Source organism: Protopterus annectens, chromosome 7.part0 (assembly GCF_019279795.1).
Source record: "Protopterus annectens isolate FY-2018-M chromosome 7.part0, PAN1.0, whole genome shotgun sequence".
Classification (NCBI taxonomy): Eukaryota; Metazoa; Chordata; order Ceratodontiformes; family Protopteridae; genus Protopterus; species Protopterus annectens.
The window spans coordinates 173,704,090-173,724,611 of record NC_056739.1 but is presented as its reverse complement, the minus strand read 5'-3'; positions in this window follow the sequence as shown (position 1 = coordinate 173,724,611).

Here is a 20,522-nt window from a genome sequence, read left to right as displayed (position 1 = left end):
TAGGCAAGGTTCAAATGACAAATTCACCACTGTAACAGGAACAAGCAAGCAAAAACTGAGGGTAATGCTACTCAATGCTAGAAGTCTAAATCTCAAAATGCACTCACTCGAGGCACTCCTTAAAATGGAGAACATTGATATCTGTGCAGTGACTGAGACCTGGTTCAAGGCTCCAGAGAGCACCCCTACACTACCAGGCTATAACTCATACTACACTTTTCGGCCATGTAACCTGGACCGAAACACCAAAGGCGGAGGTGTATCCATATTCATTAAGGATATCCACACCTCCAGGCTAGTTGCTCAGCATAATGCATCAGAGGTTATCAAATTGCAAATGACTCTGGGCAAAACTGCAATCCAAATTGTAGATTGCTACAGATCCCCACCATGCCCCAGGATTCCCACTCCTCTTTTCTTGCTGTACTGGAAAATATTAGGGTTCAGCCAAACACACTAATAATGGGCGACTTCAACTACCCCACCATTAACTGGGAAAACTACTCGTGTACCAACTCCTTAGCTCAGTGCTTTCTGGAATTCATAAACTCCAATGCCCTGGATCAACTTATCCACAAACCCGCCAGGGACATCAATATCCTAGACCTAGTCATTACCAGCATGAGTGACCGGTGTTCCAAACCTGAAGTCAACTCCTCGTTAGTCCGATCCAACAATAAGCTAATCACCTTTGATATCCACATCCCGACCCCACCCCCCATTAAGGAAACCATGGAAAAAATTTTGCCAAAACCAACTTCATGCTTCTTAAGACAGAAGTGGTGAACTTCATGACACCCATGCAGATGGACAATACAGTTACAGCTGCTGTATCCTACACAAATGCACTCTATAAGCACTTACATGAGTGCATGAATCATGCTATCCCAAACAGAACCAAAATGCTATCCTCCAAAATAAAGGAAGCCAATCTGGTGGTCCCCTGCCATAAACAAACTGTAGAACAGAAGGAAGAAACTGTTGCAAAAGAGAGTAAAATCCCATGAGTGGAGGAGCTCCCTGGTCAGCCTCAGTAAGAAGCTGAGATCCCTTATAAGATCCTCCAAAGCTAGCTATGAAAACAAAATCACCACTAATTCTAAGGACAACCACAAAGCATTCCATAGCTATGTCAAGAATCTCGATGGCAACACCCAGATATGCACTGAGTTACAGCACAACGGCATGAAAATTACAGAACCAACTGATATTGCCAACATCCTGGCAGATAGGCTCAGTGCTAACTTTACCCACCCCCACCCCCTAATGGGAACATATCTATACAGGAAGAATGCAGAGTCCCTGTAATCACTACTGTGCAAGTAAAAGCTGCACTCTCTAAAGCCAAAAACACAGCATCCATGGGACCAGACAATATCCCAGGCTGCGTTTTACACGAACGTCAGAACAAACTGGCTCCCCACCTAAGCACCATGTTCAATAATAGCCTCACATCAGGCTTTGCGTCCACTGAATGGCACACAGCAACAGTAATCCCACTCTACAAAGGGGGAGCCACCACTGATCCCGGGAACTATCGCTCTATTAGCCTGATGAGCCTGGTTTGCAAGGCCATAGAACTTATCATCATGGAACTCATAAACAAAGACATTGGTAACGTCCAAACTCTAGATCCCACCCAGTTCGGGTTTATGAAAGGCAGACCGTGCCTCCTGAACCTGATCGACTTCTTTGAGGCAGTCACCAAAGCCGTAGATGAGGGTAAGGTGGTTCACATAGCCTATCTTGACCTCGCCAAGGCTTACAACATCATCCCCCATTCTGGAATTATAGTTAAACTCATTAAACTAGGTTTAAATTCCTACGTCACAAGATGGGTTGCCAACTGGCTCACTGACAGAACCCACACTGTAAAAGTTGCAGACTCCAAATCTGACCTCAAACCAGTGACAAGTGGAGTACCACAGGGTTCAGTCCTGGGACCTCTCCTGTTTGGTATCAACTTTTCTGAAGTACAGGTTAACACAGAAGGACTCTGGCTAACAAAGTTCGCAGATGACTGCAAACTAGGAGCCATAGTCAAGTCCCCAAATGATGTGGACATCCTACAGAAGGGCCTTGCTGAGACAGATGCCTGGTGTCAGAGCCATGGCCTCAAGCTCAATGCCAAAAAGTGCAGTGTCATCCCCTTTGGTAAAAACTCTGTACCCATGAACTACCATATAGGCAGCAATCTACTTAACACTGAATGTGTGATAAGAGACCTTGGGACCCAGGTGGACAATAATCTCTCCTTTGATAGTTACATCGCCACAGTAGTCAGGAAGTCTTTCTACCTGGCACACCTCATCATAAAAGGGTTCTCATCCAGGAAAAAAGAGGTCATTGTTCCCCTCTACTCGACACTCATTAAACCCATTATAGAGTACAATGCCCCTTTTGGAATGTACCTCACAAGACATCTGCAGCAGCTGGAAAGGCCACAGAAGTACCTCACAAAGAGGATTACTGGCCTCAAACAAATGCCCTACATTGACCATCTCAAAAAACTCCAGCTTTTCTACATACCATATCACCTACTCTGAGGTGCTCTCTGTCTAACATATAAAGCTATGTCAAACCCAGAGCTGTTGGACATGCTACACCTAAAGAAATCCCAATCCCACCGAGCTACATTCTCTAGGGACCTAAACCTTGTCACCACAATAAACAGGACACACTGGATGGATAGATTCCTGTCCCAGAGACTTCCCATACTCTGGAACAGGCTACCCATATATGTCAAGCAAAGTTCTTCATTAGCACTCTTCAAGAAAAATCTTGATGAGTGGATGGGTAAAAGTAAATACACCTCGGGGATCACTGTGTCTCTGGTCAGCAGTGGCACAGGAAAATAACTTTCTTGGGTGGTGTAAACCAGGGAACTTTGTTGGCTAGGCTTACGTAGGCCCTTGGGCTGATAGCCTAGTACCTACCTATGAACTTATGGGATATTGGAGAGCGAGTGTGAAATGGTTGGAGAAGCAGCTGTCCCGATGTCCAGTATTGCAAACTTGATGGCAAAATGCATATATGTACTGTGGTGATGTGTGACCCAGGTATGGCCCTATTTCATTTATGGGATTACTCAGAGCTTTAGGAGTAACAACTCTGTTGGGGAACTTTACTGGTGACCATATGAAATGCCAGGACTCAGAATGTTGATTCCCAGAATGTGGAATTAAATCACTGAGAATCCAGACTTTGATATTGGAGTCTGCCTTTGGGTGCTTTTTCTCAAAATATTCTCTTTTCTCCAAGGTAAGCTTATTTATATATATATATATATATATATATATATATATATATATATATATATATATATATATATATATATATATATATATATATATATATATATATATATATATATATATTTATATTTATATATATATATATATATATATATATATATATACATATATATACTGTATATATTGGGCACCTGTGGTGGTGCAGCAATTAGCATTGCTGCCTCACAGCAAGAGGCTCTCCAGTTCGATCCTTGGCTGGGGTACCTTCTGTGCGGAGTCTGCATGTCCTTGTGGTTGCGTGCATTTCCTCAGGGTGCTCCGGTTTCCTCCCACATCCCAAAGACATTCTGTAGGTGGATTGGACACTCTAAATTGGCCCAAAGTGTGAGTGCGTGCATGTGTGTGCCTTCTGTGGAAGGTTGGGTGCCAGGCTGGCAACTCGACACCGTAAAACTCCACTGCCAATCATGAGCGGACAGGTGATCTGCTGTGGTGACCCCTAACTGGGAAAAAAAGAAGAATATATACTGTATATGTATATGTATATATACTCTCAACAGTGGAAGAGTTAAAGGGTGTAGTAGGTGAAAAATCTAAGTTCAGTTTTAGGAACAACAAGACACTGAAGGGTCACCTTTGCTATAAATCCAGTTTGCCTAAGGTTATTGATAAATCTGTCAGAGCACATACGTACACCTGTAGGAACTGTAGTGCCTGTGTCTTTATACATGCAGGCACACACTTTACACATCCAGTATTAGGGTTTAAGGTAGAGTGTTCACACTACGCCGACTGTAGAACAAGGAATATGGTGTACTTCACTTATTGTGTTGTGTTTTTCATACTACATTGGCAAAACTAATAGGCAATTCAAAGACAGGATATTGGAACATGTCCGAGATATAAAAAATATAAAAGAAATGCCATGCATGTAAAGAACAAAGGTAGGGAACACACTTTTAAGTTTTTGGCTTTGGAATTGGTTGCAGATAGGAAAAGAGGAGGTGATATGAAAAATATCACTGAAGCCGCAGAACAGAGATGGATAATGTTACTGCGTGCAGATAAAGCGCCAGGTTTAAATAGTATGCTTTCCATCAAACCTTTCCTTAAAGCTAGACAGATCAAACATTAGCATATGTATTAAGGTAAATAATGTGCTATCTTTTTAAAAATGTTTTAATCGATGCATTACTTGATGTATTTAATGATAGAAGGGAGGGGTATTTAAAGAGTCTGTTTTATCATTTAATTGTTTTTAGTCCGATGAAGTGGTGGACCCTCAAAAGCATTTATTATTTTCATTAAATTGGATATTGTCTTTGGATTGTCTGCTGTGTTGCTTCCAGTGTTCATCTAGGAACACTGGTTGATAATTTCCTTCCTTATGACCATCATGTGGCAATAGCTGTCATGAAATCCTTTTATTTAGCACAGCTAATTGCAAAAGAAATATCTTCAATGTCTAAAAAGATGATCACTTCCTTATAGTCAGCATTGATCAGACCATTTACTGAGTGCAATATCCCCCTTAGGGATGTATCTCACTAAACACTTCAAACAATTATAAAGACCTCAAAAGTTCCTAAACAAAACAATCACAGGCCTAAAGTTCCTGAGCTATCAATAGATGCTAGAAACTCTATCCCTTTATTCCATGTCTTATAATCTTTCAAGAAGTGATCTCTGTCTTGATTACTATGGCATAACAGACCCAGTTGGTATAGACCTCCTGTATCTATAATTCCATTTACACTAGCAATACTAAAAGCAAGTACCTAAACCTTCACCAACACATAACTAAAACATGGTGCAGGGACTGGTTTAGAACTCATTCTCTCCTAGTCCTGTGGAATAAACTCCCCTTGCGTGCTAAGCAGTGTGAAGTACTGTTTTCCTTTACACAAAACTGAAATGACTATATGGATATTTATAGACTTATACTCAGGATGACTGATGTGGCGCCCCCTGGAGACAGGAGGTGTGATCTGAGGGAGGTTACTGGTAAGGCATAAATGATCTTAAGACTCCATGATCTTAGAATATCTAAGATATCTATGAAATGTGTTTAGCATGCCAGGGGAGGGAGTGGGTAAACTGGAAGGAAAGACCAGTGTATCAATGTACAGTGCTGACTTCCATGTATTCCTTTCTCAGCATTGTTACAGTCTTTGGAACTGATGGCTACCCAACAAGTGCCTAAGGATTACAAGAAAAGCAGACTTAAAGTAAAACAATTTAGTATAAAATCCTATGTGGAATAGCAAGATGTTAATAATTAGCTTGACTGAATTAGACTGGAAAGGAAACAAACCCAAGAGACATGAGAAGGGTGGGGAGTCTAGTGAAGCAAGCTCACTGATTAACATATGATATCTGAGGCTCGCGGAGTTCTTATAGTGTTTCATAATGTCATTAAGCAGCTCTAAGAGCTATTGTTTTCCTAAATCAGTTGCATTGTACTTTACTTCAAGTAGTAACATCTGTCCTGTTTAAGACAACCTCATGGCAACGCTAGTGGTAATATAATTGCTACTTATGTTCCCAGCTAAAGATGTTCACCGTATGTTGTTCATTAGTGCCATGTTGTAACTGAGAAGCTAGAAATGACTGCCTTTGTTTATTCTGAGATTCCACCTGCTTTGTACAGCAATGTGAGATGTGACTATGTTTGCACTTGGCTAATATCATCCCATGAGTTTGTTAGCATACTTTAACTTGCTTACTTTACAAATTATAATCTCTGTTACTGGCATAAAAGACTTCTCAAATGTGCACTAGTCTTCATGGTCTCCACAAACATTTCTAAGCAGATTCCAATATATTGTAATGATTAAATGTTGTACATCAAATGAGTTAGGTAAATATAAATGGCTACTGTTTTCAGTACAAGTCTCAGAAATGTCATCATCACTAAATTCACTCCATTTTATTTGCATCAATTATACAAGAAGTACAGTAACATATTGTTTGTAGGGGATAATGATATAAAACATATGCAAGATTAACACATCAAGGAGAAAACTACTTAAATCAGAAATAGTTTTCCATAGATTATTACTAGGCTAACTACCCTTGTGAGCCTTTTTAAGCCTAGCCAATTATCCCCTGTGAGATTCAAAGCCTGTACTTTGTGTTTGTAAGTCAAACACATTAACCATTAGGCCACCCTCCTCAGTTCTTTTTTTTTTGTCTTTTAAAGAATTATATCCATCAGTCTATCCAATCTAGATTACCATTATAATGGAAACAGAAACTGTACTCTGAACAAACAGCTTATAATTAGATCTGCATGCCACATCTCCAATCTGAGAGTCTTCACCTTATTTGAGTTGTGGAATGGTACTTTTAGCAACTCCTTCTCCCCAGGAATTTAACTGGACAGTATGCATTTCATGACCAGCAGGAAGGTAATAACTATGCTGTGCTAGAGAATACATCATGGAATTGCAACAAGCAAACTTAGGACAGTGTAAACCAAAAGCATAGCTCCATGGCACAGGAGATGAAGTCCAGACTGCAAGCCATATGATCAAAGTTTGACTAGTTACTTGGGTAGAAGAGGGGTGGAAAGGAGTGGAAGCCTGTTGGCTTGCCCATTCTGGAAGGAAGGCTGGCATTACTGATCATGATCTGACATGCCTTAATTATGGCAGTAGTGCCACGATCTCACTGCAGATTGCTATTCAGTATAGGTAGGCTTGAACTAAATGATGCTGTACACAATGACGTGTATGACATCAGAGGTCCCAGCTTGTTGGGATCCCTTCCTCTTACCAGCACAGAAAGTCACTTGGAGGCTGGGTGGATGGCGCTCTACTGGAACATCTTGACCTTCCCACTGGACCCCACTCCCAGCTCCTACATTCAGTGATAGTCTCCTTGTCCCTGTTAGGCCCCGGTCCAAAGAGGTAAGTAAGATAGGTGTCTGGGAAAGGTTACAGTGTCAGGAAGAGGTTACAGCAGACGCTTAACAAGGTACGCTAGGATTTGCCTGATGGCTGACAGCTACAGGAGACAAAAAAGGCAATATAGACCAAGGGATATAAGGAAGACCCTTAAATTATAAGCCATAAACCTTTGCAATTTAAACGTACAGCCTAACCCCTACACTAATAAAATCCTGTCCACCTTTTCTTTTTTTCTAAATAGAATTTATTATGTAGGACTGTTAGAGGGAAGCTAGCTTACTCCCAGTAAGGTCTCCACAACTGCAATTCAAAATTTACTCTCACACAGAATCATAGAAAATGCAAGACAATTGAGCCATGTAGCCATATATGCCTGGCCAAGAGCCACCCTTAGACCTTTCCTCCTTTTTTAAGGAGCAATAGGCCAGTCAGGGCAAGGGTTAAGTTTGTAATGAATACCTATCCAATTTTCTAAATCCATTTTAAAGGAAGATACTGTGTCAAATTGTTTAATCTGGAGTAGAAGTTTGTTCCAGAAAAGGGATAGTTATTGCATGATGAATCTGTCTCTCCACAGTGATTTGTTTATATTCTGAAGCAGGTTTAGATTTCTGGTTCTAATATCCACTGGTCTAGGTGGGGACATATAAGAGGTATTGGACTGATGGATCTCTAATGGCCTGAAGAGCAATGCACAGATCATCCCTAAGGAGTCTATAGGACACTGAATGTAGGGACAGAGTCTCCAGTCTCTCTTGGTAGCTCAGGTCCTTTGGGCCAGTGATCATTTGTCTTAGGAACCTTTAGGGTCTCTCCAACTTGATATGTCTAGCAAGATGCATCCAAAAGAGGGCATTGTATTCAATGATGGTTCTGATCAGTGCAGAATATGGAGGAGTAAGGACTTCTTTGGATCTAGAAATATAAACTTTGTAATCTGCTGCACTGTACAGAAGAATTTCCTAACCACTATCACCATGGGCAACTCTCAGACTGGTACAGCTCAACTCCCACCTTGGGCAGCTCTCCTACTGGTACCCGTTTCAATCCAACGTTAGGAACAAAAAAAAACTTCTTTACTCTCTCAAGATGAGGACCAAAGAAATAAAAAAAAACATAAAAAATCCTCTCTCAGGCACAGGACCAAAAGTCCTCATAACTACAGAATTGTTTTATATTATTTTACTTTACTTTTTGATAACTGGATAGTTGGGATGGTCTTTTGGCCCTTTTCAGTCATAACCGGGGAGAAAAGTACAGTAAATGTTTATTCAGCAGTAATATGAAAAAATACATCTTGCAAATTACACAAAACTGGAATTAAAACAAATTCAGAACAGTTTATAATAATTATGCATAAAATATACAGCTGGAAACATCCTACAACAGTGAGGCCCAAACTAGCCAGTGTCACAAAATTGTGTACGTTCCTTTTCCAACTGCAACACTATCCATTGTTGTAAAAGCAGAAGCACTTAGATTAATTTTGCAAATGCTGCTTAAGGTTCTATATGAATAATTGCAAATTTAAGTATGGCGCTGGTTCCCTACAGATGGTCCTATTCTGAATTGTGCTTTTTCTGCTATGGCCAGCAAGCATGCAAAAACAGACACGTTAAAGTGATCTTTTCTGTCCAGCTGTATGAAGGCCTCTCTCTTGGGTTAATCTCACCTACTCTCCAGATAAAGAATGAACACAGCATTCATTACACTGTGTGACATGTTTAATGTAGTTTCTTTGGTGTGGATCAGTCACTCATCCGTAGATTTGGAATCTTTGAATCAAAAAATAAAATTACTATTACAGACTGTCTTATTCTGAGACAAACAAGCTTCTAGTTTGTAATGCGCTTGGAAAGAAATCACCTATACCAGACATCTCACTCATTCTGTTCATTGTGTGTGATTCACACTCGTAAAAAAAGACCTTAATTCCTTCCCTTCCTTTCCCTTAGCCTCACTTCCCAGCCCTTCACCCTACTGCATCAGTCAGCATGTCGTTAGCACACTCCCACAAATACGTTGTTTCACGCACAGACCACTAACTCATTATCCCTGTGCAGTTCCAGTGTTAAACAGCTGCTAATCAGACTTTGCTAATAAGTAATTATGTCCTCCACATTCCTAATAGTATTGTCAGTCACTATATATATTCATTCTCTAACAGTCAACAAAAACAATTTCTACATCTCAGCTCAGTGCAGTTCTATCCCTACTGGTGAACTTTATTTCTCAAAACAATATCCCCTTATGTGAAATATATCTTCTAAACATCTAGCATAAAATAGTCCATGACATAACCAGCTGCTAACAGAGCATTCATAAACTAGTCAGTTATATAACCAGAAGAGCAATCATGTCCTCAGGGAGCATAAAGCACACCTCAGGTCCAACAGCCCATCACTCTTGTAACAGCCAAAACAGTTCCCCTATTGAAAAGATCAAGATTTTCTCACAAACAGATCCCTCAAAGAAATGTTGGCTCCATCCTCCTATCTGAAGTCACATTATCTTCTGTTGTAGTACAATGATCATACTAGTCCCACCCCCTTTCCTCAGTTTTTATAAATAACTTTCCATTTGAAGTAACCGACCTACAACTCCTTCTTCATGCTGGTGATATAGTCTTCTGCAGATCAAGCCCTAAACACCACAGAATTCAAACTCATCTATAAATGGACTGACCAGACCTGTACAAATGTCTCACATTCAAAAAAAATCTTACTTAAGTCTAAAAAATATTAAAACTATGATCTTTGGATCAAACAAAACACTATAAAAATGCTCCATCCTTCTCCAGATCAGAGATCAAGACAACCATGCTGTAGAAAGCACCTTTTCATTTAGATACCAGGGCATCTGTCTAGATCAGACCCTTAACTTTCAGAAACACATTGAAAAATTGTCTCCACCTCTAGGCCCAAAGCTTTCACAATTTCTCTCAACTCTAGCCTGAGCAGCCATTGGTTAAGGCATCTTATTTGCTCAACTATTTCCTTCAATCTCAAATAAAAACACTACAATATTGCAAGCCATCTCCGACAAATTATGCCACTTCTTAGCCAATTCATCATGGCAAGAATGTCACTGCCATATATTGGCCAAAGTCAAATGGATTCCTGTGCCAGATAGAGAGGGATAGAGAGTGACAACCTCTTCTTGGGCTCTTTCTTCATACTGGTGCATCAGGACATTCTGTCACCATTCTCTGCTAGACTCCTTACAAATGCTCCCTGTCACAACTTCAGGATCACTTATAACTCAGTCCCAGTACTCAAAAGCATGCAAACTACAACTACATTGCTCTAATCAGGAACACTTTGAAATGTCAGGACCTACTGTAGCAAGGCCCAAAGCACAGAGACTGAAGGAGACTGAATGGCTGAAAGAACAGACTTACATATCCTAAGTCAGAGATGCCATTTCTTAGAGTTATGGCAATATTGGAGTTGGTATATATAAGTTAAATAACATATACCGCTGTTAAAAGGAAAAAAAAACAGAAGGCTAGTATGTTTCCATAATTTGACAAAAACAGCAAACAAAACTACAGGTTCATAGATTAGTACTAAGCTAACTGCCCTTGCGAGCCATTTTAAGCCTAGCCAATTGTCCCTTGTGGGGCTCAAACCTTGCACTTTGTATTTGTAAGGCAAACACCTTAATCATTAGGCCACCCTCCCAATCCCACATAGTTTTTGCATGCAATTGAGTTCCTATACTTGGCTTCACTGATGCTGTTATCTACATTTTGCATTTTAGTTTTTGAAACACACTCTCTTTGTTATAATGGGGCACAAATAAGAGTTGCAGTAGTAAACATTGCTATGCATTTGGATTTCGCCATCAGTAATACTGCATACAATTATGGTATGCTGGTTCCAGAACTGGTTTTCAGGAAAGCTGAACTCCAGCAATTTCTGAGAGAGGTTTTGCTGGAGTTTTCAAGCTTACACTCCACACAATACCCAGGAAAGTAATTAACAGGACTGCTCTTACAGTGATTTTGGTGATTTTGGTGATTTCTGTACTTCTTGTTTTGCTTCTTTTAAATGGTTTTATAACTTTTAACAGCTTTATTGGCTAAAGTTGCGGCTTTGTGCCTTGAGCAGTCACCTAGATGATGGAGTATCAGACTACACCCAGTTCTAGCTAAACTGTTTTCCCCATGATTTTATGCTTTTTTAACCACCTTTTACATCAAATTTACAGTTTCAACTAAAATCACTTATATTGTACATTTTAGTTATCTGGCTGCTTGTATGATTAAGAGATTCTTTGTTTTGTTACAGTGTTCTTCTTCATCACTTCATTAGATTTCATCTCCATTTTGCCAAAGTATTTTCCCTGTAACTTTCCACTTTCCCCCCTTTTACAATTTTTTTTTTACATTAAAGTACAGTTTCAGCTGGCTTTCCAGTCAGGGTATAAACTCGCTGAGAGCAACAGAGGTTATTTGGTTGCAGGAAATAATTTGAAGTTGTTTCAGAGGGGTGGACATTATTTACTGGAGTTCTTACCACCTTCTTATTTATTCCTTCACTGTTCCACTGAGCTTTTTCCCCTCAGCTTAATGCAATGCTGTATTTGGCATACACAGGCACTTTCATTTTCAAATTTTCTCTCTCTTAGGAACCTTAGTTATTCTCCTCCCAGTTGTAGCTATATAAATTGCAGAGTTAAGCAGTGCTACATCATTACATGTCTAAAACCACACTCATAATCAGTCTAGACCAAATTTACCTTTACTAGGAGCCAAAAATGCTAGTTTTGCCTATTTGTTCTCCAAATCAAGATATAGCTAGGCTAGATTAGGATATTGATCATATACAGTTATCTTTGTGCTCATAACATCAATTTATCTATGTCTACTAATTTTCTTGAACAAATACTTTAGCCTAGGAACTGAAACACCTTTTATTCTATTTTCCCAGACACTTCGTACCCTTGGTGAAAATAGAAGGTCAACGAACTAGTTTATCCTTTATTGCCTGTCACATAGCACTTGGTACACTCAAGAAATGTAAAAATTGCCTGATGCTCATAGGCAATGAGCTGTCACTTAGCTCATCACTGTGTACTTGTGAGAGATGTAAGTACCTAGCCAAACACAAGGCCAGAGTCCCATAGTCCAACTCATCCTGTGAGCATCACTCACCTACAGCACAATCCGCATATACATACACTAAATTATCATATGCTGAGGCACTACAAAATACTTACTAAAGCCATACCAGATTAGACAACACAGTGGAGAGTCACCAGGAAACAGTATATGTCAGACCAATTACACCTCAGCAATCTTCAAACTCAGTTAGAAATATACCATGAGTGGTGACACCACAGTTAGGCAAATGGATTCTACACTCATGAGCCTTGACAAAAAACAGGGTAACAGTAAGATCCTTAAAAGGAGGCATGATTGCTGATGCTACAAGGACACGCTGGACCCTTAAAACAGAAAAGCATGAGCACAGTTTGGTGACAACTCTTAATGGGGTAAATGACAGGCACACAGTACCCTTAAGGGATTTGAAAAAAGACATAACATAGCTATCCATCCATGTCACACTTGCAGTAAAGACCCTAATACTCAGAGGGGTTTTTCTATCACCAAAACATGATGCCAAGGTAGAAAGAAAAAAATGAGCGGCTTTAACAATTTTCCCTGTAACTTTCCACTTTCCCCCCTTTTACAATTTTTTTTTTACATTAAAGTACAGTTTCAGCTGGCTTTCCAGTCAGGGTATAAACTCGCTGAGAGCAACAGAGGTTATTTGGTTGCAGGAAATAATTTGAAGTTGTTTCAGAGGGGTGGACATTATTTACTGGAGTTCTTACCACCTTCTTATTTATTCCTTCACTGTTCCACTGAGCCTTTTCCCCTCAGCTTAATGCAATGCTGTATTTGGCATACACAGGCACTTTCATTTTCAAATTTTCTCTCTCTTAGGAACCTTAGTTATTCTCCTCCCAGTTGTAGCTATATAAATTGCAGAGTTAAGCAGTGCTACATCATTACATGTCTAAAACCACACTCATAATCAGTCTAGACCAAATTTACCTTTACTAGGAGCCAAAAATGCTAGTTTTGCCTATTTGTTCTCCAAATCAAGATATAGCTAGGCTAGATTAGGATATTGATCATATACAGTTATCTTTGTGCTCATAACATCAATTTATCTATGTCTACTAATTTTCTCTAACAAATACTTTAGCCTAGGAACTGAAACACCTTTTATTCTATTTTCCCAGACACTTCGTACCCTTGGTGAAAATAGAAGGTCATCGAACTAGTTTATCCTTTATTGCCTGTCACATAGCACTTGGTACACTCAAGAAATGTAAAAATTGCCTGATGCTCATAGGCAATGAGCTGTCACTTAGCTCATCACTGTGTACTTGTGAGAGATGTAAGTACCTAGCCAAACACAAGGCCAGAGTCCCATAGTCCAACTCATCCTGTGAGCATCACTCACCTACAGCACAATCCGCATATACATACACTAAATTATCATATGCTGAGGCACTACAAAATACTTACTAAAGCCATACCAGATTAGACAACACAGTGGAGAGTCACCAGGAAACAGTATATGTCAGACCAATTACACCTCAGCAATCTTCAAACTCAGTTAGAAATATACCATGAGTGGTGACACCACAGTTAGGCAAATGGATTCTACACTCATGAGCCTTGACAAAAAACAGGGTAACAGTAAGATCCTTAAAAGGAGGCATGATTGCTGATGCTACAAGGACACGCTGGACCCTTAAAACAGACAAGCATGAGCACAGTTTGGTGACAACTCTTAATGGGGTAAATGACAGGCACACAGTACCCTTAAGGGATTTGAAAAAAGACATAACATAGCTATCCATCCATGTCACACTTGCAGTAAAGACCCTAATACTCAGAGGGGTTTTTCTATCACCAAAACATGATGCCAAGGTAGAAAGAAAAAAATGAGCGGCTTTAACAATTGGCTAAACAATTGTCATCATTCTATGATTACCCAGTACGTGTCGACATGGGATGAGATCCCTGACAACTGATCTTGATTCACCAGAGATGGCTTGCACCTTTCATACCAAGGCTTCTGCACACTGACAAAAACTTTTGCAACCATTGTTTTGCCTGCTTTAGGCAAGGTCCAGCTGACGAACCTCCCAGCCTAACTTTCAAAATAAATCAAGTATCGGGCCATATCATGATGGCTCCACTTAGTGCTAGACGTCTAAACACTAAAGTGCTGGACCTTGAGGTCCTGCTGCATTTGGAGCAGATTGATGTACGTGTTGTTACAGAAACCAGATTGAAGTGCCTAGAAAACATTCCCTCAAAACTTCAGTTTTGTGATTACCACTCATCTAGGCCTGACAGAAACTGTGGTGGCATATCAATATTTGTTCATAGGTTCATACTAGGCTATCTGCCCTAGGGCATTTATAAGCCTAGCCAGAGTGTGTGTGGCTTTCACCACCCCTTAGGATGAGAATACTATACCCATTAGTTTGCTGTGCCTCTGTCCAGCAGTGACACAGAGATGATTCCTGGGGTAAACCTACGATCTCCCATCCACACGTCAAGATTTCTCTTGAACAGAGTCAGTGAGGGGCTCTGCCTCACATGGACTGGGATTCTGTTCCATAGTGTAGGGAGTCTCTGGGTGATGAATCTGTCCCTCCAGCACGTCCTATTTATATCCGTGTTGAGGTTTAAGTCTCTTGCTCTCGTGGCTCTGGTAGATTTGGATTTTTTGAGGTGGAGCATGTCCATTAATTCCGGGTTGGACATGGCCTTGTATGTCAGGCACAGATCACCTCTGAGCAGACGGTATGCGACTGAATAGAGCTGGAGTTTCTTCAGTCGGGCAGCATATGACATATGTTTGAGCCCCTTTATCCTTTTGGTGAGGAACTTTTGGGGTCTTTCCAACTGCTGCAGGTGTCGGGTAAGGTACATTCGAATGGGGCGTTGTACTCAATCATTGGTCTGATAAGTGAAGAGTACAGGGGTACAATGACCTCTCCTGATCTGGATGTGAATCCCTTCATGATCAGGTGGGCAATGTAGAAGGTCTTCCTAACCACTTTGGCAATGTGAGTGTCAAAAGAGAGGTTACTGTCAACTTGGGTCCCCAGGTCCCTGATAACGTCTTCCGTGTTTAATGGATTACCACCTATGTGGTAATTAGGGGTTACCTTGTTTTTCCCAAAAGGTATGACTATACATTTTTTGGCATTTAGCTTAAGGCCATGGCTCTGGCACCAGTTATCCATTTCTATGAGACCTCTTTGGAGGATGTCTGTGTCTGATGGAGTGTCAATTATGGTGCCCAGTTTGCAGTCATCTGCAAATTTTGTCAGCCACAGTCCTCCAATGTTTGCTTGCACTTCAGAAAAATAAATGCTGAACAAGAGGGGGCCCAGGACTGAGCCCTGTGGGACACCGCTCGTGACCGGCTTAGAGTCTGACATGGCACCAGCAACTCTAACCCTGTGGGTTCTGTCCTTGAGCCAGTTTGCAAACCATCTTGTGACATATGGGTTTACATCTAAGCTGGTGAGCTTTTCTATGATGCCCGAGTGGGGTATTGTGTCGAACGCTTTTGCTAGGTCATGGTAGGCTGTGTGAACTGCCTTACCCTCATCAATAGCCTTAGTGACTGTTTTGAAAAAGTCGACCAAGTTCAAGAGGCAGGATCTGCCCTTGACAAAGCCAAATTGGGTAGGATCCAGTGTCTGTAGGTCCCCAATGTCTTTATTTATGAGTTCCATTATGATCCTCTCCATAGCTTTGCAGACAAGGCTCGTCAAGCTTATGGGGCGGTAATTTCCAGGGTCCGTAGAAGCACCGCCTTTGTGGAGTGGGACCACAGTTGCCGTACGCCATTCTTTGGGTACGTATCCTGTAGTAAGGCTAAGATTAAACAGCAGCCTTATGTGTGGGTTTAGTTCCTCATTGAGTTCGTGTAGCACACAGCCGGGGACACCGTCCGGTCCCATTGATGCTGTGTTTTTTGCTTTAGAGAGAGCAGCTCTCACCTGGGCATCTGAGATGTTTGGGAGGCTAGACTCTGGTGGGATAGATATTTCTCCTTTTGGGGAGGAGGGAGGGGAGAAATTTGCACTGAACCTGTCTGCCAGTATATTGGCAATGTCTGTGGGTTCAGTGATTTTTGTATCATTTTGGACTAATTCTGAGCATATCTGGGAGTTTCCACCCAGGTTTCTAACATAGCTAAAGAAGGCCTTATGATTGTCTTTTGTGTCATTAGCGATTTTTCTCTCAAAGTTGGCCTTGGATGATTTTATGAGTGATCGTAGTTTTTTGCTAGTAGTGATCAGAGATGCCTTCCCTTTTAGGGATTTTGCTCTGTCATGTAGTAGCTTTCTCCTTTTGTTGTAGAGTTTGTTTATGGCTGGGGTCCACCAGACCGGCGCCTGCCTTTGGTGGAAAGGGTCTTGATTTTATTAGGGATTGCTTGATCCATACATTCCTGGAGGTGCTCGTAGAAGGCATTTGTAAGGGTTTCAGCAGCGTGGGTTGTGGTTTCCACTGGCTCGGGGGCCTTGAAGGATACCACTCCAGTCTTAAGAAGTGTGAAGTTTGCTTTTGAGAAGTTCTTCACTGTGGTCTTTTTTGGTGGGGTTGGGGGCGGGATGTGGATCTCCAGTGAGATTAATTTATGGTCTGATCTCACCAATGAGGGATATACTTCCAGTGTGGAGCATTTTGTCCCCATGTTTGTGATGATCAGGTCTAGTATATTTTCTCCTCTTGTGGGAATGGTGACTAGTTGTTCCATAGCATTTGAGTTTATGAACTCCAGGAACCTTTGGGCTAGGGTGCTGGGGCTTGAGTAATGTTCCCAGTCTATGTTTGGGTAGTTGAAGTCACCCAATATGATGGTGTTTGGAGAGACATTCATACTCTCCAGTGTCTTCAGGAAGGCTGTGTGGGTTTCCTGAGTTTGAGAGGGTGGTCTGTAGCATGCTACAAACTGTAGGGCAGTTTTACCTATGGTTAATTGCACCTGGATGGTCTCCGATGCTTAGATGCGTTGCCACTAACCTGGAGGTGTGGGTATCCTTTATGAATATGGATACTCCCCTCCTTTTGTGCTTCGGTCCGGATTTTGGGGCCGGAACGCATGATATGAGGTATAACCTGATAGTGCTGGGGTGCTCTCAGGAGCCTTGAACCAGGTTTCAGTCACAGCACAGACATCGATGTTCTCCATACTGAGGAGGGCTTTGAGGGCATGCATCTTGAGGTTTAGACTTCTGGCATTGAGCAGTATTACCCTTAGTTTTTCTCCATTTTTGTTTTCTAGGGTGGTAGGTTTATCATTTGAGCCTTGCCTAAAAAAGGCACTATGGGGGTGGCAAGAGCCTTTGCCAATATCCGGAAGCCCAGGGTGACAGGTGCAAGCCATCCTCTTGCGAAGCAGCGTGGTTTGTCAAGCATGTCATCCCAGGCAGACAGACATTGGATCCCCTTAGAATGACACCAGTAATTAAGCCAATTATTAAAGCTGATCATTTTGTCTCTGTATTGTGGCATCATTCTTGGTGAGGGTAGGATACTGCTCAGGGTCAGGGTCATACCGGCCTGGGCTACATAATCTGAGAGCTCCTCTATGTCTCTTTTCATGTAGTCCAGGGAGTGCGTCTCAGGTCATTCACACCGGCATGGACAATGACTGAGTCATACTTGTACTTGCTGTGGAGTGACCTGAGTGCTTGTGTTATGTGGCGGATTCTAGCGCCTGACAGGCAGCTTACTGTGATCTTTTCCTTGTTCAGTCTGGTGAGTGGGACGTCAGTGTGTCTGACTATGGAGTCACCTATAATAAGTGTGTCTAGCATTGTGTTTGGCCTTAAGGGCTGTGACTGTTTAGCACACTGACTTTGAGAACTATGTGTTGCATGTCTTATGTCTTGAGGTGGCAGTTGCTTGGGTGTCTGCTTTGGAGGCCTCTGTAGTTTTGGTAGATTTTTGATCAGTGCCTCCGAGTATGTCTTTGTGTGTTTATGTGTTTGTTTTGCAGTTGTGATAGTTCTATGTGAAACTGGGTTTGTGGTGTGCGTGGTTTCCTTCTCCTCCTGTCTGGTCTTGCCAGTCCTGAGTTGAGAGAGCTCAGCCTCCAGTTTGGCTATATAGTTGCATCTCTCACATGTATTTGTGTTTTGTGGGAGAAGGAGTGGGTTGTCTGTGTACATGAGGCAATTGTAACATTGCCTCAAGATGCCCAGATTTACCAGCTGAACAGGAGAGGACGCTAGCAACTGACCCTTCGACATGCTAGAAAAAGTGAAAAAGTTTGCTGTGTAACTGAGTCAGAAGAGACCACATTACCTCAAGACAGATACCTAAAAACCCACAAGCAGAATTTATACAGATTCAAATCTTGCTAAAGAAGATCAACTATCAGTTCACAGTGTGGTACAGAACCCTCTCCATCTCTCCAGAAAATCAGACAACATTCCTAAATAGTCTGGATAAATTTCCATAATTAGGAATGATGTTATCCTATTACCTAGTGACTAACTGGGGGAACTATAGCACTAATGTGGGATATGTTCAAACTTTAAACAAAAACTCCCATTACCAGATTGTCAAAGAACCTGTGAGAAAGGATACCCTTGACCTGGTCTTTAGCTTAGTATCTGTTTATGCCATCCTCATGGTATCCCTCTCACTGATCAAATCAGATCACAATCTAGTAACATTCTCCATCAGAATTTCCAAATTGCCAGAAACAGATATTGCAAAATTCAAGGACTTCAAATGTACAAATCTCCTACAATTGTATGCAGTCTCTAAATTCAAGTTTAATAATAATAAATACTAAATTTAATAATAATAATAATAATAATAATAATAATAATAATAATAATATTGCACACAATGTTGATACTTCAAAGAGTTATACAGAAAATGTTTCCTCACACCTGGACAAATGTATTAAACTGACAGTTTCAACTAAATTCAAAAAAATGGGGAGGTCTAAAAGCAAACCAACGTGGTGGCCATCACAATTAATATACTACACAGTAGAAGGAAGAAACTCTTAAAACTATATAAGCAGAAAAATAACTTCAAAATTAAGGAGACCATCAAACAGCTAGATAATAAACCAAAAAAGGAGATAAAAAATGAAGGTATCCCATGAACTCAGACTAGCTGCAGAAGCCAAAGACAACTACAAATCCTTCTTTAGTTACATCAAAAATAAGAAAAAACACCCAACATTGCTCTAAGCTTATTCATAATGGTACTAATTCTGATCCAGGGAACATCACCAACATACTGGCTAATAAATTCACTCTGACTTCAACCTAGACTGAAACATCTATTCCAAATCCACTTATGCCTGATGGAATGAAGCCACCGACTACCACAAAAGAACATGTACTGAAGGTATTCTCAAAAACAAAGAATAGCTTATCCACGGGGCCCGACAGCTTACCTAGCTGTCAGATTAGCAGCACTAAACAGTAAGTAAGCATTAGTGGACCCACTCCTCAGTCTCTCCAGCCTGAGCCTAGCAGGTGGCTTTGTCCCATCATGTGAGTGGTGCACAGCTGTTGTGATGCCACTCTACAAGGGTGGACCCATAACAGGCTTATCAGATTTGACACAGGGCAGTTTAGCTTTGTTGAGGGGACAACCTGTCTAGTGAATCCTATGAATTTCTTTGAGAGGGCTACTCAGGCTGTAGACTGTAGGCAAGCTGTCCACACAGCACATCTTAGCTTTGCCAAGGCATTCAATACCATATCACATGCAAGTTTAATAAGAAGTTGAAGGAGACCCAAACTGACCCATATGTATTTAGGTGGACAGTCAACTGGCTTAGAAACAGGACTCGCACAGTAAGACTAGGGGGTGCATCCCCTGATACCATGAGAATGACCAGCTGAGTACTACAGGAATCTAGGCTGATCTGCACTTATCAAAAAAGGGCCTTTGGTTAACAAAGTTTGCGATTAATTGTAACCTGGGAGTTAATTCCCCCTTCTGACATACATGCACTCCAACCTGAGTTTACGAGCTAAAAATTAACTCAAGCTAATTGCTACAAAGTATAATACAGTAGCATGTGATAAGCACCCACCTAGCTCCAAGGTACAGCATAAAGAACATACACTACTTCAAAATGAAAAGGTCATTAGGGACCCGGGCACATTGGTAGACAGCTCCCCTTACATTCGACCATCACGAAGATCATTAGGGACCTGGGCACATTGGTAGACAGCTCCCCTTACATTCGACCATCACGAAGATCATTAGGGACCCGCGCACATTGGTAGACAGCTCCCCTTACATTCGACCATCACGAAGATC